The sequence below is a fragment of the Perca flavescens genome, chromosome 13 (assembly GCF_004354835.1).
Source record: "Perca flavescens isolate YP-PL-M2 chromosome 13, PFLA_1.0, whole genome shotgun sequence".
NCBI classification, from domain to species: Eukaryota; Metazoa; Chordata; class Actinopteri; order Perciformes; family Percidae; genus Perca; species Perca flavescens.
The window spans coordinates 33,615,717-33,630,011 of NC_041343.1; the positions used below are offsets into that span (position 1 = coordinate 33,615,717).

The 14,295-nt window shown below is 45.8% G+C and overlaps 3 non-coding genes across 3 annotated transcripts; all 3 read right to left on the bottom strand.

Annotated features, from left to right (window-relative positions):
* Positions 1-7,914: 7,914 nt before the first annotated feature.
* On the bottom strand, positions 7,915-7,987 carry trnav-aac (transfer RNA valine (anticodon AAC)). The gene has a single exon. It is a non-coding gene; the product is annotated as a tRNA-Val (tRNA).
* Positions 7,988-9,242: 1,255 nt separating this feature from the next.
* On the bottom strand, positions 9,243-9,315 carry trnav-cac (transfer RNA valine (anticodon CAC)). The gene has a single exon. It is a non-coding gene; the product is annotated as a tRNA-Val (tRNA).
* A 2,098-nt stretch (positions 9,316-11,413) lies between these two features.
* On the bottom strand, positions 11,414-11,486 carry trnav-aac (transfer RNA valine (anticodon AAC)). The gene has a single exon. It is a non-coding gene; the product is annotated as a tRNA-Val (tRNA).
* Positions 11,487-14,295: the final 2,809 nt, after the last annotated feature.

Below are 14,295 nucleotides of genomic sequence, written 5' to 3' on the forward strand. Positions count from 1 at the left end.
ATTGAATTAAATTAAACGGTTAAAAATTTTATATATAATTGTTTTGTGTAATACAGACATGCTGTAGCATAATATTCTGAACTAAATACAGGACAATTTTTTTGGGTAAGGGGGGATTCGAACCCTGTTCTTTTGGAGAGGCTTCCGGTCAGGAAAACATCTTTTTTTTTTTTTTTTTTTTTACGAGAAAGTCGTCTACACCTATACGCGACTGGCCTTCGCGTGTTAGGCGAACGTGATAACCACTACACTACGGAAACCCTGTGAAGTAAGTGGGATGCGTTCAGGCACACATAGGAAACTAGCCTGATGCTGCATTAGTAGAGAAAGAACAGCACAACAGTATGTTTGTTTGCTTTCGAGGCTGAGATGACACTAAACATTAGCAGTAGGCTAACTAACCTCAAGCAGTTAAAACACTGACAAAAATAAACACAAGTCCGACCCAAATCGTCCACAATCCGTCTAGTGGCTGCAGCTGGAATTGAGATGTGTAGAATCGACGGCGCATTCATTTTAAAATCCTCAGCGGGAGCATCAACAACTGTCCAAAAGCACGGTAGTGTTATATGGTGGAGCGAAATAGAGAGAGAGACTGAGAGAGAGAGCGTTATATGGTGGAGAGACATAGAGAGAGACTGAAGAGAGAAAAGGTTATGTGCTGAGAGAGATAGAGAGAGACTGGAGAGAGAGATAGAGAGAGAGACTGGAGAGAGAGAGATAGAGAGAGACTGGAGAGAGAGATAGAGAGAGACTGGAGAGAGAGAGCATTATATGGTGGAGAGAGATAGAGAGAGACTGGAGAGAGAGAAGGTTATGTGGTGGTGAAAGATAGAGAGAGACTGGAGAGAGAGAGGGTTATATGGACGCAGTATGTTTGTTTGCTTTCGAGGCTGAGATGACGCTAAACATTAACAGCAGGCTAACTAACCTCAAGCGGTTAAAACACTGACAAAAATAAACGCAAGTCCGACCCAAATCGTCCACGATCCGTCTAGTGGCTGCCGCTGGAATTGAGATGTGTAGAATCGACAGCACATTCATTTTAAAATCCTCAGAGGGAGCATCAACAACTGCCCGAAAGCACAGTAGTGTTGGTGGAGCGAAATAGAGAGAGACTGGAGAGAGAGAGAGTGTTATATGGTGGAGCGAAATAGATAGAGACTGGAGAGAAAAAGTGTTATATGGTAGAGCGAAATAGAGAGAGACTGGAGAGAGAGAAGGTTATGTGGTGGAGAGAGATAGAGAGAGACTGGAGTGAGAGAGATAGAGAAAGACTGGAGAGAGAAAAGGTTATGTGCTGGAGAGAGATAGAGAGAGACTGGAGAGAGAGATAGAGAGAGAGACTGGAGAGAGAGAAATAGAGAGACTGGAGAGAGAGAGACAGAGAGAGACTGGAGAGAGAGAGCATTATGTGGTGGTGAAAGATAGAGAGAGACTGGAGAGAGAGAGGGTTATATGGACGCAGTATGTTTGTTTGCTTTCGAGGCTGAGATGACGCTAAACATTAGCAGTAGGCTAACTAACCTCAAGCGGTTAAAACACTGACAAAAATAAACGCAAGTCCGACCCAAATCGTCCGCGATCCGTCTAGTGGCTGCCGCTGGAATTGAGATGTGTAGAATCGACAGCGCATTCATTTTAAAATCCTCAGAGGGAGCATCAACAACTGTCCAAAAGCACGGTAGTGTTATATGGTGGAGCGAAATAGAGAGAGACTGGAGAGAGAGAGCGTTATATGGTGGAGAGAGATAGAGAGAGACTGAAGAGAGAGAGTGTTATATGGTGGAGCGAAATAGAGAGAGACTGGAGAGAAAAAGTGTTATATGGTGGAGCGAAATAGACAGAGACTGGAGAGAGAGAAGGTTATGTGGTGGACAGAGATAGAGAGAGACTGGAGTGAGAGAGATAGAGAAAGACTGGAGAGAGAGAGCGTTATATGGTGGAGAGAGATAGAGAGAGACTGGAGAGAGAGAGATAGAGAGAGACTGTAGAGAGAGAGCGTTATATGGTGGAGAGAGATAGAGAGAGACTAAAGAGAGTGCTATATGGTGGAGAGAGATAGAGAGAGACTGAAGAGAGAGAGAGACTGGAGAGAGAGAGTGTTATATGGTGGAGAGAGAGAGAGAGACTGAAGAGAGAGATAGAGAGAGACTGAGTGTTATATGGTGGAGAGAGATAGAGAGAGACTGAGAGAGAGATAGAGAGAGACTGGAGAGAGAGCGTTATATGGTGGAGAGAGATAGAGAGAGACTGAAGAGAGAGATAGAGAGAGACTGGAGAGAGAGCGTTATGTGGTGGAGAGAGATAGAGAGAGACTGAAGAGAGAGGGTTATATGGTGGAGAGAGATAGAGAGAAGAGAGAGCGTTATATGGTGGAGAGATAGAGAGAGACTGAGGAGAGAGAGCGTTATATGGTGGAGAGAGAGATAGAGAGAGACTGATGAGAGAGATAGAGAGACTGAAGAGAGAGAGGGTTATATGGTGGAGAGACTTAGAGACTGAGAGAGAGAGAGAGACTTAGAGACTGGAGAGGAGAGGGTTATATGGTGGAGAGACTTAGAGAGAGGAGAGAGAGGGTTATATGGTGGAGAGACTTAGATAGAGACTGGAGAGAGAGAGGGTTATGGTGGAGAGATAGAGAGAGACTGGAGATGAGAGAGAGATAGAGAGAGAGAGACTTAGATAGAGACTGGAGAGAGAGAGCGTTATATGGTGGAGAGAGATAGAGACTGAAGAGAGAGATAGAGAGAGACTGAAGAGAGAGAGCGTTATATGGTGGAGAGAGATAGAGAGAGACTGAAGAGAGAGAGAGAGAGAGAGAGAGAGAGAGAGAGAGATAGAGAGAGACTGGAGAGAGAGAGAGAGAGAGAGAGAGAGAGAGATAGAGAGAGACTGAGAGAGAGAGCATTATATGGTGGAGAGAGATAGAGAGAGACTGGAGAGAGAAGGGTATGTGGTGGTGAAAGATAGAGAGAGACTGGAGAGAGAGAGGGTTATATGGACGCAGTATGTTTGTTTGCTTTCGAGGCTGAGATGACGCTAAACATTAGCAGTAGGCTAACTAACCTAAAGCGGTTAAAACACTGACAAAAATAAACGCAAGTCCGACCCAAATCGTCCACGATCCGTCTAGTGGCTGCCGCTGGAATTGAGATGTAGAATCGACAGCACATTCATTTTAAAATCCTCAGAGGGAGCATCAACAACTGCCCGAAAAGCACAGTAGTGTTGGTGGAGCGAGAGAGAGACTGGAGAGAGAGAGTGTTATATGGTGGAGAGAAATAGATAGAGACTGGGAGAGAAAAGTGTTATATGGTAGAGAGAAATAGAGAGAGACTGAGAGAGAGAAGGTTATGTGGTGGAGAGAGAGAGAGAGAGACTGGAGGAGAGAGATAGAGAAAGACTATGGCTGGAGAGAGAGAGAGAGACTGGAGAGAGAGAGAGAGAGAGAGACTGGAGAGAGAGAAATAGAGAGACTGGAGAGAGAGAGACAGAGAGAGACTGGAGAGAGAGAGCATTATGTGGTGGTGAAAGATAGAGAGAGACTGGAGAGAGAGAGGGTTATATGGACGCAGTATGTTTGTTTGCTTTCGAGGCTGAGATGACGCTAAACATTAGCAGTAGGCTAACTAACCTCAAGTTAAAACACTGACAAAAATAAACGCAAGACCCAAAGAGATCCGCCTAGTGGCTGCCGCTGGAATTGAGATGTGTAGAATCGAGATTCATTTTAAAAATCCTCAGAGGGAGCATCAACAACTGTCCAAAAGCACGGTAGTGTTATATGGTGGAGCGAAATAGAGAGAGACTGGAGAGAGAGAGCGTTATATGGTGGAGAGAGATAGAGAGAGACTGAAGAGAGAGAGTTATAGAGAGAATAGAGAGAGAGAGAGAAAAAGGTTATATGGTGGGAAATAGACAGAGACTGGAGAGAGAGAAGGTTATGTGGTGGACAGAGATAGAGAGAGACTGGAGGAGAGAGATAGAGAAAGGTTATATGGTGGAGAGAGATAGAGAGAGACTGGAGAGAGAGAGATAGAGAGAGACTGTAGAGAGAGAGCGTTATATGGTGGAGAGAGATAGAGAGAGACTAAAGAGAGTGCTATATGGTGGAGAGAGATAGAGAGAGACTGAGAGAGAGAGAGAGAGAGACTGGAGAGAGAGAGTGTTATATGGTGGAGAGAGATAGAGAGAGACTGAAGAGAGAGATAGAGAGAGACTGGAGAGAGAGAGTGTTATATGGTGGAGAGAGAGAGAGAGACTGAAGAGAGAGATAGAGAGAGACTGGAGAGAGAGAGCGTTATATGGTGGAGAGAGATAGAGAGAGACTGAAGAGAGAGATAGAGAGAGACTGGAGAGAGAGAGCGTTATGTGGTGGAGAGAGATAGAGAGAGACTGAAGAGAGAGGGTTATATGGTGGAGAGAGATAGAGAATGAAGAGAGAGAGCGTTATATGGTGGAGTGAGATAGAGAGAGACTGAGGAGAGAGAGCGTTATATGGTGGAGAGAGATAGAGAGAGACTGATGAGAGAGATAGAGAGACTGAAGAGAGAGAGGGTTATATGGTGGAGAGACTTAGATAGAGACTGGAGAGAGAGAGGGTTATATGGTGGAGAGACTTAGAGACTGGAGAGGGAGAGGGTTATATGGTGGAGAGAGATAGAGAGAGACTGGAGAGAGAGAGGGTTATATGGTGGAGAGACTTAGATAGAGACTGGAGAGAGAGAGGGTTATATGGTGGAGAGAGAGAGAGAGACTGGAGAGAGAGGGTTATATGGTGGAGAGACTTAGATAGAGACTGGAGAGAGAGAGCGTTATATGGTGGAGAGAGATAGAGACTGAAGAGAGAGATAGAGAGAGACTGAAGAGAGAGAGCGTTATATGGTGGAGAGAGATAGAGAGAGACTGAAGAGAGAGATAGAGAGAGAGACTGGAGAGAGAGAGAGAGAGACTGGAGAGAGAGAGATAGAGAGAGACTGGAGAGAGAGAGATAGAGAGAGACTGGAGAGAGAGAGCATTATATGGTGGAGAGAGATAGAGAGAGACTGGAGAGAGAAGGGTATGTGGTGGTGAAAGATAGAGAGAGACTGGAGAGAGAGAGGGTTATATGGACGCAGTATGTTTGTTTGCTTTCGAGGCTGAGATGACGCTAAACATTAGCAGTAGGCTAACTAACCTAAAGCGGTTAAAACACTGACAAAAATAAACGCAAGTCCGACCCAAATCGTCCACGATCCGTCTAGTGGCTGCCGCTGGAATTGAGATGTGTAGAATCGACAGCACATTCATTTTAAAATCCTCAGAGGGAGCATCAACAACTGCCCGAAAGCACAGTAGTGTTGGTGGAGCAAAATAGAGAGAGACTGGAGAGAGAGAGCGTTATATGGTGGAGAGACATAGAGAGAGACTGAAGAGAGAGAGTGTTATATGTTGGAGCGAAATAGAGAGAGACTGGAGAGAGAGAAGGTTGTGTGGTGGAGAGAGATAGAGAGACTGGAGTGAGAGAGATAGAGAAAGACTGGAGAGAGAGAGCGTTATATGGTGGAGAGAGATAGAGAGAGACTGATGAGAGAGATAGAGAGACTGAAGAGAGAGAGGGTTATATGGTGGAGAGACTTAGATAGAGACTGGAGAGAGAGAGGGTTATATGGTGGAGAGAGATAGAGAGAGACTGGAGAGAGAGAGGGTTATATGGTGGAGAGAGATAGAGACTGAAGAGAGAGATAGAGAGAGACTGAAGAGAGAGAGCGTTATATGGTGGAGAGAGATAGAGAGAGACTGAAGAGAGAGATAGAGAGAGACTGAAGAGAGAGAGTTATATGGTGGAGAGAGATAGAGAGAGACTGAAGAGAGAGAGCATTATATGGTGGAGAGAGATAGAGAGAGACTGAAGAGAGATAGAGACTGAAGAGAGAGAGTGTTATATGGTGGAGAGAGATAGAGAGAGACTGATGAGAGAGAGGGTTATATTGTGAGAGAGATAGAGAGAGACTGAGCTCCGCCGGAGGTGTGAGTTGAAAGTCTGTCGGACAGGGGCCTCCTCCAGACGTTCCCAATTTACCCGCACTACACGTTTAGGCTTACCAGGTCCGTCCAGAGTCTTCCCCCACCCCCTGACCCAACTCACCCCCAGATGGTGTTCGGTTGACAGCTCCGCCCCTCTCTTCACCCGAGTGTCCAAAACACACAGCATCAGATCAGATGAAACGATTATGAAATCGATCATTGAACTTCGGCCTAGGGTGCTCTGGTACCAGGTACACTTATGAGCATCCCTATGTTCGAACATGGTGTTAGTTATAGACAATCCATGACTAGCACAGAAGTCCAACAACAAACAACCACTCTGGTTTAGATCAGGGAGGCCGTTCCTCCCAATCACGCCTCCAGGTGTCTCCATCATTGCCCACGGTGCGTTGAAGTCCCCCAGCAGAACAATGGAGTCCCCACTGGAGCCCCATGCAGGACTCCAGTAAAGGTCTCCAAGAAGGCCGAATACTCCGAACTCCTTTTTGGTGCATATGCACAAACAACAGTCAGAGTTTTCCCCCCCACAACCCGCAGGCGCATTGAGGCGACCCTCTCGTCCACCGGGTAAACTCAAACGAAGGCGCCCAACAGAACTATATATTATATCCAAACAAGCCTTAGTGATGAAGTTGAAGATTATATATTATATTTATTTACCTCCCCCCGTGGTGGATTTGGTGCAGGTGTAGTCATCAAAGCTGTCCATGTCGTCGCTCACACACTTCCACAGGAGCATATCTCAGGAACTGCATCCAAGAAGAAAAACCTGACTCTTCTTTGGTCTTTCCTAGCAGCTGTAGACATCGTCTGCTGTCACTGCATCACTTCTCTGTGAAGACGCAACAGGTTTGAGTAGGTTAACAGAGAGTTGATAATCCTACAGTTTCTACAGGTTTCTATATGTCAACTTTAAAGTGCCCCTCAGAAAGGCAATTCATAGTGGGGCCAGCAAAGCAAAATAAAAGAAAAAAACTCCTGGTACTAACGTAAAACACAATTTAACAACTACAAGATAAAAGCTAGCTAGCTAAATACACAGGTTAACAGCTAGCTTGCTAAATACACAGGTTAACAGCTAGCTTGCTAAATACACAGATTAACAGCTAGCTTGCTAAATACAAGAAACAGCTAGCTAGCTAAATACACAGTTTAACAGCTAGCTAGCTAAATACACAGGTTAATAGTTATCTAGCTAAATACACAGTTTAAAAGGTAGCTAGCTAAATACAAGAAACAGCTAGCTTGCTAAATACAAGAAACAGCTAGCTAGCTAAATACACAGCTTAACAGCTATCTAGCTAAATACACAGGTTAAAAGGTAGCTAGCTAAATACAAGAAACAGCTAGCTAGCTAAATACAAGGCTTCAGGCTGCACTAGATCCATCTGCAATTGAAGAAGAAATATTATGGAGGATGCGGGCATCGATCCCGCTACCTCTCACATGCTAAGCGAGCACTGTACCATTTGAGCTAATCCCCCACAAGGCTGTTCGTTTTAAGACGTCACGTACAGGCCTCCTCCGAGCTGGACGTGCCTCCACCTAGTCCTGGGTCTTCCCGAGGCCTCCTCCCAGCTGGACGTGTCTCCACCTAGTCCTGGGTCTTCCCGAGACCTCCTCCCAGCTGGATGTGTCTCCACCTAGTCCTGGGTCTTCCCCGAGGCAGCACTTTTCACGAAGAATAACAAGGTTGATAGGAAATGAAGTTGGCTAACGTAGAATATGTTGAGCTGTTGATGCTAACTGTTAGCCTCTCCCGAGGGAAGCTAACGTTAGCTTTTAGCCCAGCGGGCTACATAAATATTGTTTTGCACACAGAAGACACATTTAAGACTTAGAAACCAAACACCGAAACTTCCTATCGTAGGGAAAAGAGAACAATGTTTCCGCCCGGTCTCGAACCGGGGACCTTTCGCGTGTTAGGCGAACGTGATAACCACTACACTACGGAAACCCTGTGAAGTAAGTGGGATGCGTTCAGGCACACATAGGAAACTAGCCTGATGCTGCATTAGTAGAGAAAGAACAGCACAACAGTATGTTTGTTTGCTTTCGAGGCTGAGATGACACTAAACATTAGCAGTAGGCTAACTAACCTCAAGCAGTTACAACACTGACAAAAATAAACACAAGTCCGACCCAAATCGTCCACAATCCGTCTAGTGGCTGCCGCTGGAATTGAGATGTGTAGAATCGACGGCGCATTAATTTTAAAATCCTCAGCGGGAGCATCAACAACTGTCCAAAAGCACGGTAGTGTTATATGGTGGAGCGAAATAGAGAGAGACTGGAGAGAGAGAGCGTTATATGGTTGAGAGACATAGAGAGAGACTGAAGAGAGAAAAGGTTATGTGCTGGAGAGAGATAGAGAGAGACTGGAGAGAGAGATAGAGAGAGAGGCCCCACGAACCACAGGTGGTTCGTGGGGCGTGGCAACAGCATAGGGGGCGTGGCTACAACATAGGGGGCGGGTCAAACCATCACCAATCAAAAATAAACTGCTGAGTTCAATGACACCTCACAGAACACTTTACCTTTAACGGTTAAGGTTAAATGGTATGAAAGGGGGCGTGGCCTGACTAAGTGGGCGTGGTTAAAGTATAGGGAGCAGCTCAGTATCACATGTAGACCACACATTATAAGTTGTTGTTTGGCAGTACTTTCAGTCAAAAGAAGGCCATTGAAGTCCAGCTACATGTTCTGTAGCCAAAAAGCCAAAAAGCATAATATGTGCTCTTTAAGAGAGAAATAGCCCGTGCAGTTGCTGAATCTGTTTTCATTTCAGATCAACAAAGGTCAGTTTAAAAGATTTTCCTCAGATTTTGAGAGACTCTCGTCACGCTCATCCCTCTCGCCATTTCCTGTTGAGTCCCCGACTGCCCTGCCTCCGACTGAACATGTCAGGTCGGCCAAAATGAACGCCGACAGACCCTCAGATTGACGACGGCACGGGACACACCGAACACACTCGAGTCACCAACCTCGCCAGACTGTCCAACGGCCGATTATCGGCTTGGTGTAGCTTTAGGCGAACGTGATAACCACTACACTACGGAAACCCTGAGGATCAACATTCAGGAACAAATAGAAAACTGGACTCAAACTATCATCACTTCACTTTCAATTTTTTTACGTCACACTGGATCGCGTAAGCTCGGATGCAGCGACTGTAAAATACCCCTTACAGTTAGGTGGCGCTACGTTAATAATGTTTCCGCCCGGTCTCGAACCGGGGACCTTTCGCGTGTGAGGCGAACGTGATAACCACTACACTACGGAAACTGCCACATATGAGAACAGCGACATAGTTTGGAAAATACATAATGGAAAAACACCTGTAAAGCAACATGTAAATGACCTGGGGTCTCATTTATAAAACTGTGCGTAGGATCCTCACTATAAGGGTACGTACGCCCAAAAGCCTAAAATGGCTTACGCCGAAAAAAAGTCAGATATATAAAACCGTGTGTACACACACCTGTAAGCAATGTTCCCTTTATAAATCACAGATTGACTACAAGTGGGCGTACGTGGATTTTTTATTTTAACCATAGTCAATGCAAAGCAACTCGTGAATGCTGATCAGTATGTCAATGACCCTGGAAGTTCTTTCGTTACACCAAATCATGCCGACTGGCGGAGAAAAAAAAATAAAATAAAATAAAAACTCTCACACGCTTAGGAATTGCTGCCAATTGAATTATAATGTCGACCTGTTGTCGCACAGTGTAGGGAAACCGGATCTATAGACTACCATTATTAATAAAATCTTCCAAAACGGCAGGCATTACGGAACTCAGGGACGGCCAGACGTATATAATAAGATTTAACAGAACTATATATTATATCCAAACAAGCCTTAGTGATGAAGTTGAAGATTATATATTATATTTATTTACCTCACCCCGTGGTGGATTTGGTGCAGGTGTAGTCATCAATGCTGTCCATGTCATCGCTCACACACTTCCACAGGACCATATCTCAGGAACTGCATCCAAGAAGAAAAACCTGACTCTTCTTTGGTCTTTCCTAGCAGCTGTAGACATCGTCTGCTGTCACTGCATCACTTCTCTGTGAAGACACAACAGGTTTAATTAGGTTAACAGAGAGTTCATAATCCTACAGAGTTTCTACAGGTTTCTATATGTCAACTTTAAAGTGCCCCTCAGAAAGGCAATTCATAGTGGGGCCAGCAAAGCAAAATGAAAAAAAACTCCTGGTACTAACGTAATACACAATTTAACAACTACAAGATAAAAGCTAGCTAGCTAAATACACAGGTTAACAGCTAGCTTGCTAAATACACAGATTAACAGCTAGCTTGTTAAATACAAGAAACAGCTAGCTAGCTAAATATAAGAAACAGCTAGCTAGCTAAATACACAGCTGAACAGCTATCTAGCTAAATACACAGGTTAAAAGGTAGCTAGCTAAATACAAGAAACAGCTAGCTAGCTAAATACAAGGCTTCAGGCTGCACTAGATCCATCTGCAATTGAAGAAGAAATATTATGGAGGATGCGGCATCGATCCCGCTACCTCTCACATGCTAAGCGAGCACTGTACCATTTGAGCTAATCCCCACAAGGCTGTTTATTTTTAGACGTCACATACAGGCCTCCTCCGAGCTGGACGTGCCTCCACCTAGTCCTGGGTCTTCCCGAGGCCTCCTCCCAGCTGGATGTGTCTCCACCTAGTCCTGAGTCTTCCCGAGGCCTCCTCCCAGCTGGACGTGTCTCCACCTAGTCCTGGGTCTTCCTGAGGCCTCCTCCCAGCTGGACGTGCCTCGCCCTAGTCCTGGGTCTTCCTTGAGGCCTCATCCCAGCTGGATGTGTCTCCACCTAGTCCTGGGTCATCCCCGAGGCCTCCTCCCAGCTGGACGTGCCTCCACCTAGTCCTGGGCCTTCCCGAGGCCTCCTCCCAGCTGGACCTCCCTCCACCTAGTCCTGGGTCATCCCCGAGGCCTCCTCCCAGCTGGACGTGCCTCCACCTAGTCCTGGGCCTTCCCGAGGCCTCCTCCCAGCTGGACGTGTCTCCACCTAGTCCTGGGTCTTCCCCGAGGCCTCCTCCCAGCTGGACGTGCCTCCACCTAGTCATGGGTCTTCCCCGAGACCTCCTCCCAGCTGGATGTGTCTCCACCTAGTCCTGGGTCTTCCCCAAGGCAGTACTTTTCACGAAGAATAACAAGGCTGATAGGAAGTGAAGTTGGCTAACGTAGAACATGTTGAGCTGTTGATGCTAACTGTTAGCCTCTCCCGAGGGAAGCTAACGTTAGCTTTTAGCCCAGCAAGCTACATAAACATTTTTTTGCACACAGAAAACACATTTAAGACTTAGAAACCAAACACCGAAACTTCCTATCGTAGGGAAAAGGGAAGAATGTTTCCGCCCGGTCTCGAACCGGGGACCTTTCGCGTGTTAGGCGAACGTGATAACCACTACACTACGGAAACCCTGCGAAGTAAGTGGGATGCGTTCAGGCACACATAGGAAACTAGCCTGATGCTGCATTAGTAGAGAGAGAACAGCACAACAGTATGTTTGTTTGCTTTCGAGGCTGAGATGACACTAAACATTAGCAGTAGGCTAACTAACCTCAAGCAGTTAAAACACTGACAAAAATAAACACAAGTCCGACCCAAATCGTCCACAATCCGTCTAGTGGCTGCCGCTGGAATTGAGATGTGTAGAATCGACAGCGCATTCATTTTAAAATCCTCAGCGGGAGCATCAACAACTGTCCAAAAGCACGGTAGTGTTATATGGTGGAGCGAAATAGAGAGAGACTGGAGAGAGAGAGCGTTATATGGTGGAGAGACATAGAGAGAGACTGAAGAGAGAAAAGGTTATGTGCTGGAGAGAGATAGAGAAAGACTGGAGAGAGAGATAGAGACACTGGAGAGAGAGAGATAGAGAGAGACTGGAGAGAGAGAGATAGAGAGAGAGACTGGAGAGAGAGAGATAGAGAGAGACTGGAGAGAGAGAGATAGAGAGAGACTGGAGAGAGAGAGCATTATATGGTGGAGAGAGATAGAGAGAGACTGGAGAGAGAGAAGGTTATGTGGTGGTGAAAGATAGAGAGAGACTGGAGAGAGAGAGGGTTATATGAACGCAGTATGTTTGTTTGCTTTCGAGGCTGAGATGACGCTAAACATTAGCAGTAGGCTAACTAACCTCAAGCGGTTAAAACACTGACAAAAATAAACGCAAGTCCGACACAAATCGTCCACGATCCGTCTAGTGGCTGCCGCTGGAATTGAGATGTGTAGAATCGACAGCGCATTCATTTTAAAATCCTCAGAGGGAGCATCAACAACTGCCCGAAAGCACAGTAGTGTTGGTGGAGCGAAATAGAGAGAGACTGGAGAGAGAGAGCGTTATATGGTGGAGAGAGATAGAGAGAGAGTGATGAGAGAGAGTGTTATATGGTGGAGCGAAATAGAGAGACTGGAGAGAAAAAGTGTTATATGGTGGAGCGAAATAGAGAGAGACTGGAGAGAGAGAAGGTTATGTGGTGGAGAGAGATAGAGAGAGACTGGAGTGAGAGAGATAGAGAAAGACTGGAGAGAGAGAGCGTTATATGGTGGAGAGAGATAGAGAGAGACTGGAGAGAGAGAGATAGAGAGAGACTGGAGAGAGAGAGCGTTATATGGTGGAGAGAGAGACTGAAGAAAGAGAGCGTTATATGGTGGAGAGAGATAGAGAGAGACTAAAGAGAGTGTTATATGGTGGAGAGAGATAGAGAGAGACTGAAGAGAGAGATAGAGAGAGACTGGAGAGAGAGAGTGTTATATGGTGGAGAGAGATAGAGAGAGACTGGACAGAAAGATAGAGAGAGACTGGAGAGAGAGAGCGTTATATGGTGGAGAGAGATAGAGAGAGACTGAAGAGAGAGGGTTATATGGTGGAGAGAGATAGAGAATGAAGAGAGAGAGGGTTATATGGTGGAGAGAGATAGAGAGAGACTGGAGAGAGAGAGGGTTATATGGTGGAGAGAGATAGAGACTGAAGAGAGAGATAGAGAGAGACTGAAGAGAGAGAGCGTTATATGGTGGAGAGAGATAGAAAGAGACTGAAGAGAGAGAGCGTTATATGGTGGAGAGAGATAGAGAGAGACTGGAGAGAGAGGGTTATATGGTTGAGATAGATAGAGAGAGACTGAAGAGAGAGAGCGTTATATGGTGGAGAGACATAGAGAGAGACTGATGAGAGAGAGGGTTATATGGTGAGAGAGATAGAGAGAGACTGATGAGAGAGAGAGCATTATATGGTGGAGAGAGATAGAGAGAGACTGAAGAGAGTGTGTTATATGGTGGAGAGAGATAGAGAGAGACTGAAGAGAGAGCGTTATATGGTTGAGAGAGATAGAGAGAGACTGATGAGAGAGATAGAGAGACTGAAGAGAGAGAGGGTTATATGGTGGAGAGACATAGAGAGAGACTGGAGAGAGAGAGGGTTATATGGTGGAGAGAGATAGAGACTGAAGAGAGAGATAGAGAGAGACTGAAGAGAGGGAGCGTTATATGGTGGAGAGAGATAGAGAGAGACTGAAGAGAGAGAGCGTTATATGGTGGAGAGAGATAGAAAGAGACTGAAGAGAGAGAGCGTTATATGTTGGAGAGAGATAGTGAGAGACTGAAGAAAGAGAGCGTTATATGGTAGAGAGAGATAGAGAGAGACTGAAGAGAGAGAGCGTTATATGTTGGAGAGAGATAGTGAGACTGACCGCGTAATGACCACGTAAATGACCTGGGGTCTCATTTATAAAACTGTGCGTAGGATCCTTACTATCAGTGTACGTACGCCCAAAAGCCTAAATTGGCGTACGCCGAAAAAAAGTCAGATAAAATAAAATAAAAAACTCTCAGACGCTCAGGAATTGCTGCCAATTGAATTATAATGTTGGCCTGTTGTTGCACAGTGTAGGGAAACCGGATCTATAGACTACCATTATTAATAAAATCTTCCAAAACGGCAGGCATTACGGCACTCGGGGACGGCTTTGATATACCAGACGTATCTAATAAGATTTAACAGAACTATATCCATCCATCCATCTTCGTCCGCTTATCCGGTGTCGGGTCGCGGGGGGAGCAGCTCCAGCCGGGGACCCCAAACTTCCCTTTCCCGAGCAACATTAACCAGCTCCGACTGGGGGATCCCGAGGCGTTCCCAGGCCAGGTTGGAGATATAATCCCTCCAAATAGTACTGGGTCTTCCCCGAGGCCTCCTCCCAGCTGGACCTCCCTCTACCTAGTCCTG